The sequence below is a fragment of the Phoxinus phoxinus genome (assembly GCF_949152265.1).
Source record: "Phoxinus phoxinus genome assembly, chromosome: 23".
NCBI lineage: Eukaryota > Metazoa > Chordata > Actinopteri > Cypriniformes > Leuciscidae > Phoxinus > Phoxinus phoxinus.
The window spans coordinates 20,393,617-20,416,276 of record NC_136898.1 but is presented as its reverse complement, the minus strand read 5'-3'; the positions used below and the strand labels follow the sequence as shown (position 1 = coordinate 20,416,276).

At 40.1% G+C, this 22,660-nt stretch overlaps 1 protein-coding gene across 6 annotated transcripts in view; it reads left to right on the top strand.

Annotated features, from left to right (window-relative positions):
- Window positions 1-22,660, top strand: part of strbp (spermatid perinuclear RNA binding protein) — a 100,526-nt gene that overhangs the window by 15,479 nt on the left and 62,387 nt on the right. For all 6 annotated transcript variants that reach the window (XM_079599348.1, XM_079599347.1, XM_079599349.1 and 3 more), the window contains exon 2: window positions 17,996-18,063. The gene's annotated coding sequence lies outside the window, so the exon portion shown is untranslated. The remainder of the gene's footprint in view (window positions 1-17,995; window positions 18,064-22,660) is intronic.

Below are 22,660 nucleotides of genomic sequence, written 5' to 3'. Positions count from 1 at the left end.
ACGAGTGCTTTCAGTATTTAAGAGTAGTCTGAATGTTTTCCATTCAAGAGCTGTGATTAAGTGATTTTTCTTTCTCAGTTTAGATACGATACGCTGCTTCACACTTATGCACAGATCTCTTTTGAAATATATGATGTGGTTTGTCCTGTCTGTTTAATAACTTAAGACATAACTGACTGTTTACATTAATTTCGCGTCTTAACGCATTTTGGGATGCAAGTATAGGCTATATGTAACCACGTAGACAGAGTCGCTCACAGCCGCATGTGAGAGCGCTCTTCACAAAGTGGGCGTGAGTATTTGAAATTGAAAGCAGCTTCTGTCGATGGTTTTCATATTTTTATTTTTAATATATAAGCCAACTGCATTCCAAAAGACATATGATGCCTTTATAGAGCATTTGTAAGGAAAATACCGGCGGGCGGGACCGCGCACTACTAGAGTAACATCAAGCGCGCGTATTTCACAGCGAGTGCCATATGATCTTCTAGTCAGTGCAATGAAGCCCGCAAATGTCCAACAATTCGCTTAAACTTTTCCGAACTGTAGGCTATGAAAGACTATTTTTCGGAAGGTTCGAATGTGTGTGTGTGACAGAGGAATTAGAAGCAAGCAGAATATTGTGTATAAAGCACACGCAGCGTCATCACGCATCTGTGATTAAAACTAAGCTCAGACTCGATTCTGAAATTATCTGAATCCATACAGAATCGTTGAAGAGAATCTATAACACAATCACATAAATTAAACAAACTGTTCTTTCCTGTAGCCTATGCCAGGCCTATGCATAGCGTGCCAAGTTGATGCTTCATCTGCGGTGCAGACTGCTTTACTATCGCGTGTCACGTGACCAGAGAGTAATCGCAGCTTCTGCGATTACAAAATCGCGTTTCATCATATCGCGATATTATCGCAAATGCAATTAATCGTTCAGCCCTAAACATCAGTGACGGCAACAGTTGAGGATATAAAGTTGCTCGACTGCAAATAGTGCAGACAGTGATCCGCTGCAGGTTAGACACCGAGGTCATGTAGGAAGGACAGAACAGAAGGTGTGTTTGACTTCATGGAGCGCTGCGCTGACCGATCGGAGGGAGCTGCCGCTTGCTGTCGGGGGCGGAATTGGAAACGAAGCCGTCAAGTTGGAGACTTTCTGCTTCCCGTAGTGACGCTTTCAAGGTGTACTTTATCACAGACGAAGTGGATTAGATGCAATATTTATCAAATACACAGACGTTTTCATGAAGCAACAGAAACACTTTTCATGCTTAATACAGCACCATCTGTACAATAATAAAGTTCAACATAAGCCTATATTTAAATACAAATAAAATGGATATATTTATACGTAAAAAGGAAGTGTGATGATGCAGCACCTGAGTCGCGCTCTGAACGAACTCTCTGCTCCTCACCACGGCGCGTCTCAGGTGCTGCGGTTATCACTCCGCCCAAGTAGCAGTGCTTCGCCTTCAGAGAATATAGTTCCCAGTATTTATACGGTTAAAATATGTCTGTGTCTCATGTGACTTTGTTTTTTGTACACTCTGTGACTATACAAATCACAATATGTAAATAGGAAAATGTTTGCGTTATTTTGTCACTTTGGATTAGTATGCTAGCTGCAACCATTTACATCCAGTCTTTGTGCTAAGCTAGGCTAGCGGTGGGTGCGTCAAACAGACTTCTAGCACGCACGGAGATGAAAAAGGTATGTATGGACTTATCTAACTCTGAGTGTTCCTTTAAATTAAAAAGTTTTTACTGTTCTAAAATCATTGTTTAAGCACAAAACATGTCATTGATGTTATCAGTGTTATCAGTGAATCCGGCCAAGCCGTTTCCCGATGCATTGTCATCAGAGCTTGTGCAGCCGCCTGCTCTCGAATCGTTCTCGCTGTACTTTGATGCCATACGTCACAGTGGCGTCAGCACTGTCTCGTGTTCAAGTCGATCAGTCTGCGCAGCGCCACATGAGGTCAAACACACCTAGTGTAACCTCAGCGATTTACTCGCAGTCAGTGTGTGAGCGTACCTAGTAGAGCGTTGAAAGGCCCCGGTTGGTAGCACCCCTAGTCCTTCTTTTTGCTGAGTCCCATGTATTGATACAGTGTCTCTTTCTCAGCCTCCTCAGTACTACACTGTAAATCTTGGCTGAATTGGCTAGTCATGCCTTCCTGTCTCTCTGGAGACCAGAATGTCTCTTTCCCATAAGACTCTGGGGTGCTCCTTAACAACAGGGATCTAATGATGTATCGTGTTGTCGGAGCTAGATTATATCTTTACACAGAGAATCACTATTTACTGGAGTTTTTTTGCACCAATTTTTTTGCAGTGCTACTAGATTGTTCCTTAATTTTTTTCTATTGTGTATGTTCGCACACTCCTATATGCATAAGACGCTCTGACCCTGACTGACCCCACGGGGACACCCTTTAATCTGTGCGGTGGATGTGTTATATCCTGGCTGGATTACTTTTAAGTCTCTTCTGATTAGTATTCACTGATCAGGCTTAACATGGGCAGCAGTAGCCGGGTTAGCTTTGCTAGCATGGTAAATCATCTGGTGGCTTACTGTATGTAGAGCAGTAAACCTGGCTTCAGCGCTTCGTTTTTTTTTTCAGGTCGAACCCTGATTGCGTCACAGAAAGCTTGTCAGCTGCTGCTAATTTTGACCTGCTCCCAGTCTCTTGTCTATTTACAGAGCAGAGCAGTCTTCAACTGGCTGTCACTCTCAGGGAAATAAACAAACATGTTGGACGTGAAACAGCAATGCCAATATAAACAGCAGCTCTGTTATTGCACCTGTAATTGATTTAAGAGGGGAAATGCGCATGTTAGCCATTCTTTTGAGCCTTGGTTAGCAGAGGATTTTACAGGGACATCCCCTTCAGATTAGTCGTTGACCAATATGGACTTTTCAATGGTTGAATCTTAAATTAGTCCCCCGAATGTTGAATATGTGGTTACATGTTAGTGTACAGTATATTAAAGTCTTTGGCTACACTTGATTCAGTTGTGGATAAATGTTCAAATGTTGGAGATTTACTTTTCTTAATATGAATTTGCCATGTAATTTTAACTCATTCAATTTGACTGGGTTGAATTGAGCCAATAAAATGAAATGTAGATGAACTGAAGTCTTTGTTCACTACTAGTTAGCAAGAGCCATACTTGCAGTTGCATACTAAATATTTTTGGGAAAAAAGATGGGATTTGCACAATAATGGCTTAATGATTATTAAAGCAACAAACAGTATAGCCATTTGTGCTTGGGTTGAGGATATAAGCTTCACTCTTCAACACAATGGTAACCCCCAAAATAACTACAGACACGGTGTTAAATCCCAACAGAACATTAAACCCTAATGGCTGGTTTCACTGACAAGGCTTAAGCTAGTCCCAGACTATTATGCATGTTTGAGCTGTCTGAATTGAAAGCAACTTGCACTGACATGTCAGTGTCATTGTTTTGTCTCAATATGCACACCAGTAATGTGTTTTTTCTAAGGCAGTTTTATAAATGCTACTTGTATGTCCTATTTGAACTAAGGTCTAATCCTGGCTCAATCTAAGCCCTGTCTGTGAAACCGGCCCTCAGTTTCCCCCTTTTTTTCATCCTTCTGAAAAACACACACAATATCACTTAATTTCAACATTCACTCTCTCCATCCAGTCCTAAGGCATGCTGGGAACTAGAAATCCCCTGCCCAGGTTAATGCCAACAAAAAGGATTCATGTAGTCTCATCACAAATGGTTTAAGAATTTCTATTTGGCATTTTTAAGTGTATTTTTTACACAATTTAAGTTGGGTCAACAACAACAACAAAAAATCAAAGAATTGTTGAATTGGAATAAGTTAGCCAAGTTAGTTTCGGTTCAGGCTGTTTTCCTATAGTTTATCTTTGTCTTCTGTTTGTAATTGACCTCTGAGTCTGATCATCTAACCTCCATGTAGGCTACCAATATAACTCGGTCATCAGAATGGAATGTGGCATAGGCTAGGTATTTCGTTTTGGTAACACTTTATTTTAAGGTGACATAGGCCTAGTTATACATTACTATATTAATAACAGTAAATTATGCATAATTACAACTAACCCTAAACCAAACCCTAACTGTAACACTATAATAATAAGTACATGTAGTTAGGCCTAAATAATATTACTTAGTACTCATTTGAGCACCCTAATTTCTGTAAATGGCCTTGATGGACTGGGTAGGATGCTTTGCATTTTGAGAACCATAGAATATATAGGCTAGTATCATAGTAGACTGCAAAGATGATCCTGTTTTCCAATATATGCCCCCTTCAACAGTAATATTCACTCGATCAAAGCCTTCAGGAATGACCCGTGTGTAATATTTTTTCATATACTCATATGGCTGTCCGGGTCTGAGCGCCTCGAGCTGGGATGGGCTAAGCTCTGTTTCTGCTGTGAAACGACTGGCTGCTTCTCTGCGCTACCTGGGGAATTCTCTGACCCACTTTGCCTTTCGGTTGGAGGAGTTATTTTTTTTACATATTAGAAGAATAAAACAATGGCAGGCCTCACAATGTCTTTGCTTTTCTCCCTCTTTCTTGTTCCTTTGTCACTGTCTATTTTGCACCAAATTTAATGAGGTGGTGGTGAAGGGGGAATAGGAGTAGTTTGTTTCCTTAAAAAACCCCAAACAACCTTAGCTGTGAGGAGGATGGGACTGGGAGTCAAATGCTACTTTAAAACGTTGGTATTCTGTCAGCCATCCTGCAACGTGACAAACATTGCTCCACGTGACGATCCAAGATTGCAGTGTAACTGATCAATTGTACTGACAATAAGCTCACACGCATACGTAAGCTTGCGCACACAGTCGCATGCGCACAAAAATAGTCTTTGTCAGCGGATGCTCTCTCAGCAATATTTGTAGAGGATGGTGCAGTCTCTGGAGATCCAAGTCTGAACTGATGCAAACCTCGATCGTTATTCCTCGCCGCCTCTTTCACAGAGAGGTCACACACAGCGTGTGCACTGGAAGGCCTAATGTTCAGATTCAATATTTTGACACTCGTTCGATTTTTATATTTTTTCCTAGCTGTTTACATTAACTTAAGGCATTACTGACTGTGTTGACTTGAATACCCTGCCAAAATGTGCAGTGCTGGCGGCCTAAATTGCTTGATCAAAACTAGTCTGCGGCACAGAAATGAGAATTGTATGACCAGGTGCACGCGGCCTTTGAGGCCTCCGGTCATGTACGGGCCTCGGAAGCATCTCAGCAGGCGGTTTAGGACACAGAGACCTCACTGATTGTAAGCCTTTAATGTTAAGCTGATTAGAGGGTTTAGGTATCTCCGTGCTTTCTGCTGGTAATGCCGGTGTCAAGTACCAGAATTGCAGAAACTAACAAATGTTATCCGTTAGAGAGACGGTTGCTCTCACTTTCTCACCTTAGGCAAGCAAATTTCATAATGCAGTGATGCTACTCAACCCTCTACGGACAAACTGTAGCTCGAGTCGCCATTGGCTAGTACAATTTGTATTTAACGCTCCAGACTTTTTACATGAAATACAAGAACAATGCAAATGAAAACATTATGCATAAATATAATATTAAATATAAATATGAAATATAAATTTCAAACACTATTAAAGTAATAAAATGAAACAAATAATCAAACTACAAGCAAAATCACAAACACAATAGAACAAAGATGCAAATGAAATAAACAGTGCTTTTCATGTACTGTAGATCTAGTTTACAGAAATGTAATAAAGGAATCAAATGTAAAATGGCACTGCACAGTCTTCGCTGTAAATTAAATATAGATGAATCCGTAATAAAGTTACAAAAGTTATTCAGTCAAGAGTATTGAGTGAATTTTAGTTTTTTTGTTCAGCTTTTTTGCATTGAGTCTGTTGTTTGATTAACATTAAAAACACAGACGGGAGCCGCAGGAATATTAGGCTGCTGTCACTTTAAGACAATGCACGGATCTAATATGATGGAACTGTACACGTTTTATTAACTGTATCTCTCAACACATAACCAAATCGGATACTCGCAAAGATGGGCATTTTGACAATTTTGTGTGAAATTGTCAGATCGAGCAAAAAAAGAAAATAAATTGTCATCTTGCGCTTCAATGTTTAAATTGGCAAAGGCTTGAAAATGCTTTCAAATCAAACACTTTCATGATGATGCAGCACTCCGATCGGGACAGTGAACGACCGTTCAGTCAACGAGCCCTGTATGTGCTCTCTCTTTCTCTCACTGTGTGTGTGTGTGTGTGTGTGTGTGTGTGTGTAAGCATCAGAGGGCGCTCTCAGCCAAGCAACGGTTGCAACAATTGCCTCTAACTCAATTACAGGCGACAGTAATCGTACAATTTACTAGCCATTGGCTAGTTGGAGACTTTTTTTAGTCGCCTCATGAAATTTGGTTGCATATGCATTGCAAGTGATTTACTCACATTGTAGAGGGTTGCTACTGTGTATATTGTGTATAACTACTGACTATAGCTCATCAATTTTAATAAGTGTAGTTTTTCTATCAAATTTCCCCATCAACTATGAACATTGCATTACTCCTACATAAGTGAGTTGGGAAATCGATTACTTTTTAGTGGCCGTTTAGTTGAACCGTTTGTGCAGTTGAATAAGAATAAATAAAAATAATCAGGAACTAATGTCTTTTTGTTTTTGAAATGTATAGTTAAAATCTGATGTCTGACAGGGTTTTAAATCGGTTTTAATCTCAAATGTGGTTAAGTCATTAAACTTTAACCGATATATTTAAACAAACTGCTTTTACAAGAAGTGCAAACGGCCCATTTTTACCCCCAAAAAAGCAGTTAGCAACAATACAAGTTACTAACAAAACAGCTGATCAGATGATGATATTTATCAAGGTATTGCCCATTTAAATAGCCACAATATAGTAACTATGTTTTGTTAGAAACTTGTATTGTCAATGTCACTGTAACAAGTTTTTCAGCTGGGTAGTTTTGACCAACTATTTTACATTTTAAAATGGTAGCTTTCAAAGTTAAGCGTTTGTACAGTGGTCCACTTAAGTCCAGGACCCACAAAATAGATTTCATGATTTCCATTACCACGATCTCACACTCCCTACACCTCGAGATGAGCTCAGCTTCTCATGTATCTTCTGATAGAATAAGGTGCCATTGACCGACTCAACCTCGGCTTATTAGCGAGTTTGCAGCTGTTTCCTGTTGTGGCGGTAAAGCGGAGCGGTTAAGAGACGGCAGCTGCGTTAAAAACAAGTGAGGTGACAACACAAACTGCACTGCGCGTCAGGCTTGGCCTCCGATCGCAATGTCTCTTAACACCTAGGAGTGGGAGGGAGCCAGTCTCCATGGTAACTGCAGGAGTAAAATGATTGGGCTTGGCCCAGATTGTGTAAAGAGTGATGAACGGAAGAGGGGCTTTTCTCCTCCCTTTCTCTCCTGATTTGTTCCTAACTCTTGCATTCTTTGAGCAATGGATATTTATTATAAATCTAGTCACCGGGTGAAAAACTCAACATCATTCACAGCTGTGTCTTTCATGACTAGATTAACTGCTGTAATCTGTATGGCAGAAACCCTGCCTAGTGGCTATTACATCACACTTTAATTTAGTAATTTGTCTTTATTTCAATAATCGAGTCAAAGCCCTCACATAATACCCATAATCTTTCCCTCTTTTATTTGCCTGACTTGGATGTGTGTGTTAAACCAGTGTGTGATTTCTTTGGCGCTCAATGCAGGATGAGAGAACATGCGAAGGTAAATATTTTGGCTCTTGGGCAAATGAGACCCGGACGTTGAGTGTTGGCTTGTTTTATGGATGGTTGAAGCTGGAATGAGCTCTGTATTGAGCAGGGGGCCGTGTTTTTAAACGGTGGACAGAGAACTCTTTGTGAGGGGAAAGCTTGACCCGTTCAGACTGGGTGTCTGTCTATCGATTTCAGTTCCACTGTTCCTGTTCAGGCCTGACTTGAGTAGCTTGTTTGAACTCCCATACTAACGAGAAGTGGATGTGAAGTTAAGCTTTGTGTTGTCCTACAGATGAGGAAGTTCATTCTGCTTGTCACTGAGCAGTTGGTTATTTGACATTTTAGACATAGACATTTTAAGGATAAAATATACCATTAAATATACTGTGGTGTTTATATACCATGAAAATTATACAGCTGTAATATAGCCTATGATTTTGATCACATTGGTCATCCCTCCTATTTTCCCAGTAATGATCATGAATGAATGCATGTCCGCACCTTACTAAAAGTCAAAGGCACTTAAATCGTTTGGCAAGATAAGAGGTTCTATTTGAGACGCCTGAGCCGGATAATCTCTGGGCTGTTTTCATGCGAAAACTGTCTTCAGAGCAGCTACAGTTAAACGCTTTGACCCTTTTGGCGCACTTCACCAAATTGCTACAGTAGCTTCAGTAACCAGCATTACTATCTACTCGAACAGTGTTGTGGCTGAGTTTGGGTCAAAAGTCCTGGTCTGTCTGATAAAACATACTGTTGAGGATTATTTTCCTCTCGGGCAGGAAGAGATCTGGCACTTCGCTATAATAGCCCTGTCTGCGGGAGCTGGGGCTAACAATCCTGCTTTGGCAGTTATAGCGCTGCCGTATTGCTCAAGCCGGGCTGGAAGGCTCTTGCGCGAGATCTCTGCTGGAACGCGTCTGGTCTCATGGAAGGCGTTTGAAACCTGGTGAGAAGCTGTATTTGTTGAATAGCAGAGGAGAATGGTTTCATCATTCGCGAGTTAGCAAGCTTTTCACAGCAGAGGCCAGCGGCACGACTCTGACCTTTCGTGGGCGAACCAGAATGAGCTCGCAGGTGCATGTGTGACTACGCCCGTCTCAATCCTTGCTTGAACGGCTGACACTCTGTTATATTTAGCACATAAAATGTGGTTTATAAAACATAAAAGGGGAGTTTTATTTTTTGGTTCAGTTTTTTTTTTTTTTTTGGTCCGCATTCAAGGGGTTGGTAGAGTCACATAGCTAGCTGATGTATATCAACCTTAACTAAGAATAACTATATCTAAAAATCATTCAAAATGTAAAAGAATAGCAGAGTCAACACCACAACTATAATCAGTCAATCAGAATCCATCCTGCTTTAAGATATTGAGCATTTAAAGTGGAAGATAAAAAAAATACTATCATCCACCACTGGTTTGGATGCCAATGTAGCTAGTTATTGTTATAGTTATCATTCTTGGTGTGAACAAGCCTTAAGTGACAGTAAAGAAAACTGACCATAGAAGACGGTTTATGCTAATGTACTATAGCACCCCTTGTGGCAAAACTGAGAATGTCGTGGTGCGCTAGGCTTGCTGATGTAGTCGGTGTTGCTGTGTTCAGCCACACACCAGTTACATCACTTGCCCACGGCACCCCCCCCCCCCCCCCCCCCAACAACATAGTTTTGATTTCAGTAATAAATTATAGTAATAAAAATCATTTAGTTAACTTTAATTAAAAACTGAACTTGTCTGGTCATTTAAGCATGAGCCGACCGAGAGTTACAGCAGGAGTCTGATATTACGTGGCGAGCTGACGGACAAGAAGAGTGAGGCGAGCTGACGGACAAGAAGAGTGAGGCGAGCTGACGGACAAGAAGAGTGAGGCGAGCTGACGGACAAGAAGAGTGAGGCGAGCTGACGGACAAGAAGAGTGAGGCGAGCTGACGGACAAGAAGAGTGAGGCGAGCTGACGGACAAGAAGAGTGAGGCGAGCTGACGGACAAGAAGAGTGAGGCGAGCTGACGGACAAGAAGAGTGAGGCGAGCTGACGGACAAGAAGAGTGAGGCGAGCTGACGGACAAGAAGAGTGAGGCGAGCTGACGGACAAGAAGAGTGAGGCGAGCTGACGGACAAGAAGAGTGAGGCGAGCTGACGGACAAGAAGAGTGAGGCGAGCTGACGGACAAGAAGAGTGAGGCGAGCTGACGGACAAGAAGAGTGAGGCGAGCTGACGGACAAGAAGAGTGAGGCGAGCTGACGGACAAGAAGAGTGAGGCGAGCTGACGGACAAGAAGAGTGAGGCGAGCTGACGGACAAGAAGAGTGAGGCGAGCTGACGGACAAGAAGAGTGAGGCGAGCTGACGGACAAGAAGAGTGAGGCGAGCTGACGGACAAGAAGAGTGAGGCGAGCTGACGGACAAGAAGAGTGAGGCGAGCTGACGGACAAGAAGAGTGAGGCGAGCTGACGGACAAGAAGAGTGAGGCGAGCTGACGGACAAGAAGAGTGAGGCGAGCTGACGGACAAGAAGAGTGAGGCGAGCTGACGGACAAGAAGAGTGAGGCGAGCTGACGGACAAGAAGAGTGAGGCGAGCTGACGGACAAGAAGAGTGAGGCGAGCTGACGGACAAGAAGAGTGAGGCGAGCTGACGGACAAGAAGAGTGAGGCGAGCTGACGGACAAGAAGAGTGAGGCGAGCTGACGGACAAGAAGAGTGAGGCGAGCTGACGGACAAGAAGAGTGAGGCGAGCTGACGGACAAGAAGAGTGAGGCGAGCTGACGGACAAGAAGAGTGAGGCGAGCTGACGGACAAGAAGAGTGAGGCGAGCTGACGGACAAGAAGAGTGAGGCGAGCTGACGGACAAGAAGAGTGAGGCGAGCTGACGGACAAGAAGAGTGAGGCGAGCTGACGGACAAGAAGAGTGAGGCGAGCTGACGGACAAGACGATGGCAGAAGATTTGGTTTCAAAGCGAAATTGCCGCCTCCTTATTGAATTCGAAATGCTAATTCGAATGCAAAAGTAAAATGCGCATGGCTGCATGGGCATTTAAAAGCGAGGTGGAAAAGAGGGTAAACCTCCAACGTCCTCCTTGGCTTCTCAATTATTTCAGCCGAACAAATTTTACATGCTAATATTCTACTCATTTTTGTTCATGATAAATTGCATCCACACAGCTGACATGTTTACCATTTGTAGCTTATCCATGTTGTGTGCATGGAATGGATGTCAACTTAGTTAAACAAATCATCTAATTAAATGGCACTGTTTCGGTCTATGATTTCGGCTTTCTAAAACAATTTAGCCAAACTTTTGTTGTTGTTGCTTTTCCGGTCAAATAATTTCGCCTACCAAAATTGTGATGCACCATTAAGAGAATGCAACACGTTTGCGTCACAAATTGTTGTCTGACACATTGAGGAAGACTAACACAAAAATGAGCTTCCAAAGCCAGAAGCGATTTTGTTGATGCGTTGGCTTGGAGTATTTTTAGGCCTTACTCTGTTTTTTCATCTTGATTCTCACTCTTTATCCTTGTGCTGATCCCTCTCTGTGTGTTCAGATGCAGTCGTCAGCTCTCTGAGGAGAACATCTGGACGTCTAAGGCTGGCACTGTTAATTAGGGCTCTCTGCAGTCAGTCACTCTGTTCTCACTGATGTGCTAAAGTCTTTATGGGTTTTCACGGTCATTTGAATGAACACAGAAAGGGATCTGTTCAGTCAAATTCATAAACACATTAAAATTCTGAAAAGGGAGAAATATATTGGCCTAAAATGAGTTTGCGCTTGTGTTCTTTGCAAGACTGTTGTAGTGTGTCCAAAATCTATGTTGGCAGTCATGTTTACTAGTCTTTGTTTTTGAATCCATATTTTGTGCTAATGTGGAATCTCATGGAAACCTGTCAAGAACGTGTTCAGGTAAAACAAATCTAAAGAAAGAAATTACATTTTGATCAAAAGAGATTAGCCTAATCTTATTTTTAGGACACTTAAGTTTTTTTCCTTTTGCATTGAGCCATGATTTTCGTGACACAGCAGAATTCATCCCAATTACATAAAATAAAATGTGTGTGTGTGTAATATATAATATATATAGGCTATATATATAATACACGCATATACACACACGCGTGCGTGTGCAAGCGTCCTAACATGTACTGTGTTGTGTGTATGTATTCGTACATGCGTGTACGTACACACACAATATATATGTTTTAGCAGAGCACTTTTTCTGTTGTATTACGTTAGAAGAACGAATAATCTGGCCTTTTGCTTTAAGCAGTGAGGACAATCAACTAAAAACTGCGTAGTGCTTACAGCCTTTTTGTGGGAAATAATTTAGATGTTAATTAATTTGCTGCCGAAAATTATTGCGACATTTTGTGGCAAATCCTTTTAAATTCCTCTGTAAAGCATGTTAAATAATGCTAATGGAACAGCATTTCCTGGAAGCTAAAGGGCACTGGTACTTCATAATAATGGCACCCCTGACCTTTACAGCTGCTGACAAGAGAAAATTAGGGTTTGGCCAGCAGATTCTCCTCTCTGCTCTTTTAAGTGACTTGCAGTCAGACTGGTTTGTCAATTGGCATTCAGAGAGTAGAAACTCCATTCTTTGGAATGCAGAAAGTTTTTGTTGTTTTTACAAAGATCTGCCACCACAACATGTGCAGGAGGGCGTTAGCTTTTTTTCAGGAAGAACGTTATCTGACAAGAAACAAGTTTGTCCTGAAAAAGCTGTCATGAGCAATGAACCAATCAGGGGTTCCTCTAGTATGCGTGCCGTGTAGTGAGTCGGGGCTTTATAGCTCAAAGGCAAAAGATGCTGTTTATATGATATCCAGTGTCCTAGCTTAAGTAGGCGTCTGTAGATTACATCGGCCTTTATCAATTAAAATTTATAGCACAGACACCGTCTGCTTGACATGTATCCCACAGTAGAGCTATTCTCATCTGGAAAGCGACCTTTTCTCCAGTATTCAAAGTGGAGCGCTGTGTGGGAGACGTTGTCTGAGAGCGCTAATTGAATTTCACTTTCCATCACCACACGCTCTTCTTTACTGAACATCCCGCTTAGCTTATCGCACGTATGTGGAGTTAGACCGATTTAGACGCCGGAATAACACTCCTCATTGTGACACATATATAGACTCGTTTTGTGTAGACTGCCGGAGTTCTTTCTTGGGATTGCTTTCATACCTTCAGAGCTTATCAACTTTATTTGGAAAGCATTTCGTAGTCTGTTGTTCTGCATATGGCTCGGTGTCGTGTTCGAAACTTTTTAGGGACTGATTAAATTGCCCCGATACCATCGAGTATCAAAAAATGTCTTGTCGTTCGGTACCAAATTTTTATATCTAAGGGGTTAATCTCGTTAACGACAATGAGCCAATAAGCATGCAGCATGATTGGCTGGGTCGATTGATCATGGAAAAACACTAGTTTATGCCAGTTACGCCCAGAGACGTGGCTCACACCACACGCGTGTAAGTAAGCGTCCCATCCTCCATAGATGTGAAAGATAACTAAGTGCAGCTACATTTGACCAGGCTCGATGCCAACAGCGCGCGATGCAATATTTGCGTAGATAATGGCTGCCAACACAGGCAACACGACACATCTGATGAAGCACTTGACAGTGCACGGAATAAACTTAATAGAAAGTTGCTCCGTCTATGTGTGTTTATTTCTTAGCCGGCAAGCAGTGACATGATTGATGCCCATGAGTGTGTTTGTTGATGCTTTTAGTTATAATATTCCCACCGACAGTTTTTGACAGACGTGATAACATGCATAAAGGGTCATCTCTGAAAAATCTCTGATTTGACTATTATGTATGTGCAAAAATTGTGCCCAAGTTGTTTTTCTTTTTTAATATTGTGATGTGTTTGTAAAGCTTTATTAGTTTGTAAACTTGACGGAAAGCAATTACAATTAATTGTTATGGCCTCCGTGTTCATGAAGAAGCCATTTTTCACTTCTGACTTCACATTTGTTTTGCTGGATAATTGAGTGTGCAGCACTTTGTATCATAGCAGCTCACATAAGAGTGTAATTATTGATGTTTGAATTAGAGCTCTGTGCATTGATCACACTTCTGCTAATGCCTCTATTTTAGTGCAGCTTGATCAATGTGCTAGGACTTCACATCAATACAGTCTTACAGAACAACTGCAGTGCTTCCATATATCGTCACAATATTAGTCATAAACACCATTGCGTTTTCACATTAGGTCTTCTGCAGATCTTTGTAATATTGATGATAATGATTTCTGGCTATACGCATTTACAGAGGTAAAATGCACAAATGTTTCATCTGCTTTTTTGCCACTTTTTCCTGTTTATTATGGTTCTTTCCTTCCTGTTTTTCATTTGCTTACTTCCATTACTCTTATTCACCCTTTCCCACTTTCTCTCTCTTATCCTTCCTTCTGTTTTCTTGCTTTTCTTATTTATTTGTATTTTATGCTTCCATCCTATTCCTCTTATTCACCCTTTGTTCCTGTTTTTTTCCTTCTTTTTCTATTTCCGTCCTCCTTACAGCCCTTCTATCCTTTTTTCCCATCTTTCCTTTCCTATTCTTCATACTTTGTCTTGTTTCCTTCCTTCCTTCCTTCCTTCCTTCCTTCCTTCCTTCCTTCCTTCCTTCCTTCCTTCCTTCCTTCCTTCCTTCCTTCCTTCCTTCCTTCCTTCCTTCCTTCCTTCCTTCCTTCCTTCATTCCATATTACTCTTTCTTTCTTCTTGTTACTATGCTTCCTTTTTCCCTTTCTCTTTTATGCATTTCCTACGTTAATCATTCTTTCTTGCTGTTTATATTTTGTTATTCATCCATTCTTTGTATCTTTATTTGCCTCTTTTGCTTCCTTCCTCCTTGTTTTCCTTCTTTGCTGTTTTCTTTTGTAACCTTGCGTCCTAATTTTTCTTGCTTTCCTCCTATTCACCCTTTTTCGTTGGATAAAAAGACGCTGTATGGCTCAAGAAGACAGTTTCTAGCAGATTAATTTTTCAATTGTAAAGATTAGAGATGACCCATTGTCACCCGTCCCCCGGCATAAACAATTTCCAGTGCCTGCTTTATCATCAAACAATCAGGCGTGCCGCTCCGCCAGTCGCTGCAGTGATACTGAAGCGCAGAGACCTCGCACCACTACCAGTGTAGTCTTGGCACGATGCCCATCGATGGAGGAGTAGCATGAAACACACGGTCGGTCAGTTTCAAGAGTGCTCAGACGCAGCGGTTGAGTGCCCACTAGAGACTGAATTATAATTTTGGAATTGGAGGAAAAGAGCTCGTGTTTAACAGTGATTGTTTTCACCCATTGTGCTTCCAAGACTAATAAATGGTAGATTTGTTTGACACACAACTGCTTTAATTTTCTCTTTCCTCACTTGATCCTTGACTCGAGCATTGTGGTTTTCAGAACAGATCGCTGACTGCTTTCAATCGGGCCAGGTGAAATTATTACACAATTGCCTTCTCTCAACCGTTTGACAACTGTGATAATTCAAAACTGTGAGCACTTCAAGTTCCAGTCGCCGTATAAGGGCTTTCAAATGAGAAAAACTTGTCTGTCTGTAATATTTGAAATTACTTTTCTAGGTATTTTTATCATTGTTTGTGACCCCTTGAAAAAACATGCATTTTATTTATTTTAAATTAATTCATTTTAGTATATGTATTATATAGACAATAACATGAACAAAATAGACAGTTAAAAAGATAACTGTTTTAAGTTAGGGCTGCATAATATAGGAGTAAACTGTCATTGCAATATTTATTCTGTAGTATATTTTGCTGCTAGAGGTTTTCAGCAGATGATTTAATAGCTCTATTTGGAATCAATTATTCATTCTATAGGCCTAATGATTGGAACAAATTTACTCTGAAGATTTAATAACTATGCTTAACTAAGATCATAACTATGCTTTTTAGGACTGAATGAGTTGGGGGGCGGGGGGAAAAACTTAAAAAAATTGGCTCTTTTTCAGTAACCTAGCCTAACTGAAAAGAATATTGGGAAAAATAGTGGGGATGTGTCTTGTATATTGGGGACACTCCCACTATTTTGACCCATTCAGTACGTCTATAAAATATGCATTTACTTTCCAAACCAGTAGTGGTATTTTGTTCCTAAATGAATCCGTGTCATTGACGAATTAGCTTGAGAAAACTGTTCAGTAACTTGATCATGACCGCTTCAATGTGTGAATTACAGACATTCATGAAAGACGAATAAAATGCAAGGCTCTGCTTTGTGAGATTTTTTGATAGAATAATAATAAAAGCAGTAAAGTTAGAGCATTCACTGCATCACATGATTGAATTAAAACATCATTACTTGTTGAGGTGTTACTTCCAGCTCCAAATGTGGATCATGGGGCAACGGCCCATTTCTTAATGGTCAAACGGTGGGATGTTCAGTGGAAATGGATGTACCCCATGACCAACAGTGGATGGTGATTTGAGGATCATGGCAGCAGTTGTTGTTTACTGAGCTGGGAGGTTGTGCAGCGATGGCGTTCAGGGATCATATGCTAGTCTGCAGAGCTGCTGTGATGCTGTACTGCTCCTGTTATCTGTACTACTCGCTCTCTGCCATCTGGATCCTGCGTGGTGTGGCGGACAGCGACCACAGGGTCTTTGCGATTAAATTGAGCGCTATGTTGTTGTTCTCCTGCCGGAGACAATTGAGGGAACGATATGTAGAACAAGCCCGGATCAGCATTGATTCAGAGAGCGCTGAGCTGATGTTTAAAAGCACCAAAACACACACTGAGTCACACCACAAGTCGAAAGCCACAGCTGGATGTGTTCGAAAACGGCTTGTGGTGTGGCCTATGGCTTTGTACTGTACATGCAGCGAAGGAAGCATCTATTAGTGTTGTGCAATAAATAAATACACCATTTACCGTTCAAATGTTTAGGGTTGATACGATTTTGAAAATCACAAGTCTCCTCTGCTCACCAAGGTTGCATTCATTTGATCAAAAATTCATTAAAAACAGCAATACTGTGAAATATTATTACCATGGTAATAATATTTCACAGTATTGCTGTTTTTAATGAACTCCAGTTATATTGCATGATGTAATATAACAGTTTTCTACTTGAATATATTGTAAACTGTAATTTATTCCTGTGATCAAAGCTGAATTTTCAGCATCATTACTCCAGTCTTCAGTGTCACATGATCCTTCAGAAATCATTATAATATGCTGATTTGATGCTCAAGAAACATTTATTATTATTATTATTAATTATCAATGTTAAATAAAGACAGTAGTGCTGCTGCTTATTTTTGTGGAAACTGTGATGCATTTTTTATCAGGATTATTTGATGAATAGAAAGTTATAAAGAACAGAAAGTTCAAAAAGAACAGCATTTATTAGATTTTTAGTTCAAATAACAATTTTTACTTTTTCAGTTTTAGTTTAATATAATAATAATAATATTTGAAACTAAAACTGAAAAAGTAAAAACATTTTTTTTACTTGAAATAAAATTAACTATTAAATGAACAAAAACATGAACTGAAATAAAATCAATTATTTGACATTTATTTATTGAAGAGGAATAACCCCTTGATGAACATCTCGTTTTCGAGGGCGTCCTCGAGTCCAAGTACAGAAATTGACATTGACCTCACAGCGGCAGTCAAATAAAACAGAAAACAACAACTTACTTTTCAATAATAGTAAGTACAGAAATATATAATACATAACTCATACAAGACTCTATACTAATAATTTTATACTAATAATTTTTATACTAATAATGGACTTCAGTGGAGGCAACTGCGCCAACTGCCGAAGTCCATTATACCTGACAATGGACAGACACCTCGAAGGGCATTAACCCGCTTATACCATGTTCACTTGCCAAACACATTTTTAAAACATTAGTTTGTATTTTAATTAGTTTTACAATCGAAATCTAACGGTTTTACAACTCCTTTACTAGGTGTCCTACATCACTTTTTAATGGACACCCTGCAGCCAATCAGAATCGAGTATTCACCCAGACCATGGTATAATGTATGATAAACGAGCTGGGAGGACGGCGGAGGAGCAGTTACGTTCTGGGCATTGTTGACAATGTTGTATATCATAAGAGCAATACAAATCCTGTTGAGCATGATCCCATTCAAACTTGTTAACGTGACAATGAATTTCAGTGGCAGATAGTCATGAATGCAGCACTTTTGTGTTTCTCCAGCCCATTGTTTATAATGATCCTCTCTTTCGACAGGTCCAGAAACGACAGCGTCTGTCCTCCGTGAGCAGGTGCTGGAGAGGGCCAGGAAGAGAGCGCTGACGGTACGTGACCTCTCTCTCGACCTCTCAAACAAGGCCTTCCCGAGCGGGTCAGGCTGGGGTTAGGCACATAAATCAGAAGTTCTCCAGACCACCGGACCATTCTTGGATCTGTTTGCTGGAGTTTATTTTGAGTATGTGCTTTATGGGTGTGGAACGCTTCCCCCACTGCTTATTTTGGGAATAATTAGTACAGGGTGGTCTGGATGCGGTTCAAGTGTTGAAGTCTTAGTTTGTTCGAATGCATTTGCCCTTACCGCCTCTGGTTTTTGTTGATGAAAACATAATTGTGTTGTTCAGAAATGCCGTATTTTAAACCCTTCACAATCCAAATGACCACTTGGATGTTTCCCAGTGGACATTGAGGAGGATTGTAGGTTGACAGGCTTGTTTTCATGCATAACTTTGTATCATGAAGATGTTTAGTTGAACGTAACCGGTTTACTTCTGAGAGCCTCTCTGAACCTTTACCTATGTTCAAATATTGTGAACAAGATCCATACAATGAAAGTGAAAAGGAATTTTTTTTATCCCGTTGATGTTCATTGTAAGGACAAATACAGAAGAAATATAGATTTTTTTTGTTTCACAGAAAAAGAAAGTCTTAAAGTTTTGGACCAACATGAGAAAATTATGATACAATTTTCTTCATTATTGCATGAATTCAGTGTCGCTGTGCTGGTCAGACAACGGGTATCTTGAAGGTAGAGCTGCATGAGTACCGGTAATCGTATTATAACCGTAATTGCGATTTGAAGGCTGTGATTTAGTTGATTTAAATATCAACTAAATCACATGGCCTATAGCACTGCATGTTTCAGAGTGAAGTGCGGCACTGTGTTCATTTACACAGGAGCAGTTTATTATTTATTTATTTATTTGATGGTTACTGCTCAAATAAATAAAAAAATTAAAAAAAAAGATCCACCTGTGTTTTCAGTGTCTCCGAGTGGCTCGGCTCACAGTAAATGCTGCTTCACACAAAGTCGGGATCACTTTAACGTACAACGTACATGAACGCAACATGCGCCATCTTTCCGTCTTTCCATATTTGGATTTAAGAATCACTCATCAACAAAAGAGTAGCTTTAGGGGCTCCCTGTGGATTTCCGCCAAAAAAAGTTTGATTGTTTAACAAAATTTGAAAATTAAGAAAAATGGCTTGAATTAAAACAGCCATAAATATTAGTAATGTAATTTTACAGTTGTAAAGTTAAATCAAAGTTATTATTTTTCTTAAATGCAATTTCTTTTACGGTGAAATATTACAATAGTAAAAAGTATATATTAACGGTATATTAATTTTATTTAATATTATTCTTTATAATATAGCTTTATATAATATAATATTTATATTATATTAATATTATTATTATTGTTGTTATATATTGTGAAGCCCTACAAACAAGCACAGCAAACCTGTTTTTTAAATTGCCTCTCATTCTCATTTCTTATTACAGTAGAAAAAAAATGGCAATTTGATGGTCGACTTGCATCCCTAGCGGATGGCTTAATTTCCAGAACAATTACGGAACAGTCTCAGATTGTTCCTTTCTGATGTGTTGCGGATGTGGAGTCCTCAACACCACTCATGATGTACAGTACAACTGAAACCTCCACTAGAGACCAAACATAGACTACTGGCGAAGTAATCACACACCTTTATGTCCACACAGGGATGATGGCTCATTCTCAAGCATGCACTGACACAGGAAAGGCCAATTTATCATGGTTGTTATTGCGAAGTGAATGTGTCTAGGGCAAAAAATAAAATAACCAAGTAATGGCTGTGGCTGGCATTGATCTTGTCTTGGCATGGGCAGAAATTTACCCATGAAAATTGTATTCAATCACACGTTGTCTTTTAAGTCTGCTCGCTGTGGCTCTTTGTGCAGTGGAGTGGATGCTTAGGGCAGCTCTATTGCTCCTTTCGGACTTGGTCCAGGTAATGGAGTGTATCGCTGTTCCGACAGAACAACATGCTCTGACTTCCTGTCCAAATGGTGGCTAATCGTTTCCGCTGGCTTGAACTACTAGGGTGAGCAAGTTTCAAAGACTAACAACTTGAGTCCACTTTGCTCTTCTCACTTGTAACCCTCGATTCATTAGCCGTAGTGATGATTCTCCGGCCCGAGCCCTGCCGTCATCACTCTGCTCCCCCCCCCCCAGGATGCTTTGCGGCCCGGATGCCAAGCCCCGTTCTCAGAACCACACATCGACACACATGCTCGCGGTACGGCCAATCCAAGTGAGTGTATTCCCAGGCTACCTCTCATATTCCTGCACGCTCGTCGTCTCTCTCGATCAAACGCACACACACACTCTCTCGTTCGCCGCAGTGTCCTTGAGAATCCAATGACTTTGTCAGCCCACGCCTCTCTGCGGTTTTAGTACATCTGACATGTCATTGCTAATTGTTAATCGTGCATGTAGCATCTGATTAATGTTGGTTTATTCTCCACACATTTTTTTTGTCATCAATTATAATTGATGACGTCTTTTAGAGCTTACATTGTAAATCTAGTTAGCAAAATATCTTGAAGCCGTCACTCTCTGTTATCAAATACCACAAATTATTATTGTTTTAAAAATTAACAATAATAAACGAATAAAAATGAACCGAAAACTTGTACCACATTATTATTATTATTATTAATTTAAAATGCTTAACATTAAAAACAAAACAAAACCGTAAATAAACTAAATCAAACAAACATAATAAAAGAAAGTATTTATTATTCTTATTTTAAGTAAAACTCAGTGTAGTAGTAGTGAATAATAATAATAATAATAATACTTATTATTTTCATATTGTCCCTTTTCACAGTATCCTTGTATTTCTGGAATTTTCCAAATCTTCATAATCCAAAACTGTCATCTTTCACATCAATTCTCTAAAGCCTTTCTCTTCTTTGAACCTTTTTTCTGAAATCAAATACCACATATTTCATTATTATCATCAATACATTATATAATATTAATATATGTATGTACATGTGCAGTATTATACTACTACTTAAGGATTACTTCCATATTGTCCTGTTTCACAGTATTTTCCCAAATCCTCATCTAATCAGAGATCAGCATCTGACGTTTGACATCAGTTCCTTGAAACCATCTCCCTGTCCTTGCTTGCCATGTCCTGTGCAGCAGTGTGTGCCACTGTGTTTCATTGCGTAGTCTTTGTCCTCTGGCAGGCTTTGTTGTTTGCATCTCATATCTGTTTTCATCATTTTCAGATGTGTTTTGGACTGGGCTGAATAGGTATATCTCGAAAGGGCTGTTCAGTGGAAGACATAAACATGAGAAGGACACTGCTCTGCCTGAAGCCGCTTGAGTTTCTGATTAAAACTGGTGATGAATACAGATAAACACTGATACACGAGAGATGCGCGCGCTTGGATGATAGCTAACATGCAACTATATATTTTTAAATTGGGCTAGAATTTTTTGCAGTGATGCAGCTGTTAACAATAGTAGTGAAAACTACAGCGCGATGCAACACAATGGCTAAATACATCAAAGCCATTTCATGCTGTCTTTAATCTTATTGTGTGAAGTCGCAGGTTGTGTTGGAGTGTTAGATTGAGTTTTGTTGTGTCAGAGGACAGACAATGCCTCTGTCTGTTTTACCACGTGGTAATATACCATCTCTCTCTCTCTCTCTCTCTCTCTCTCTCTCTCTCTCTCTCTCTCTCTCTCTCTCTCTCTCTCTCTCTCTCTCTCTCTCTCTCTCTCTCTCTCTCTCTCTCTCTCTCTCTCTCTCTCTCTCTCTCTCTCTCTCTCTCTCTCTCTCTCTCTCTCTCTCTCTCTCTCTCTCTCTCTCTCTCTCTCTCTCTCTCTCTCTCTCTCTCTCTCTCTCTCTCTCTCCTCCTGTCTTCCATTCGTCGCTCCCTGGGAATCAGGGAGCTGCTGCTGGAAGGATGTAGCCATGACGACAATTCCCGCGGGATGAGTCGGCACAGAGCTTCACTTTTTTTTGCCCGTCTTACCACGCATTCTTTTCTCTCTCTCTCTTGCGCTCTCTTTTACTCCTAGTTTATCGTATTGACCTGACTAGAAATAATGTATGTGTTACCCCAAAAAGAACCAGTTTTTGACAATACAGAAATAAAAATAGAACCGTGCAAAACTAAGGAAGTAAAAGCTTCACAAAGCCTCAGTTTTTCTCTTTTCTCTTTTTCACTCTCTAATTGTTTTATTGGCCTGACAAAAATTGTGCATTTGTTACCCAAAGAGTAAAATTTTTAACAGTAATTATAAGAATAAACAGTGTAAAACATATATATATATATATATGTACAAATTTATTTATATTGAAATTAATGAGAAATACAATTTTCTTGATATTTTGACTATTGTACTATACAAATATCGTCTAAGTTTCCTAACTCAAAAACAGCTTTTATAGAGTGCTCGATCGAAAAGCTATGCATTTTCCCCATAGACTTTTGGAAAATCGCCAAAAATAAGATCTGTGTTCAACAAAGAGTTGTGACCCTTACACGTTTTGTCTATCAAGATAATCTTTACAAGTTAATCCAAAATGTATACATTTTGAAGCCTGAATAAAGCCGTCAGATATAAAATGCTAACGGTA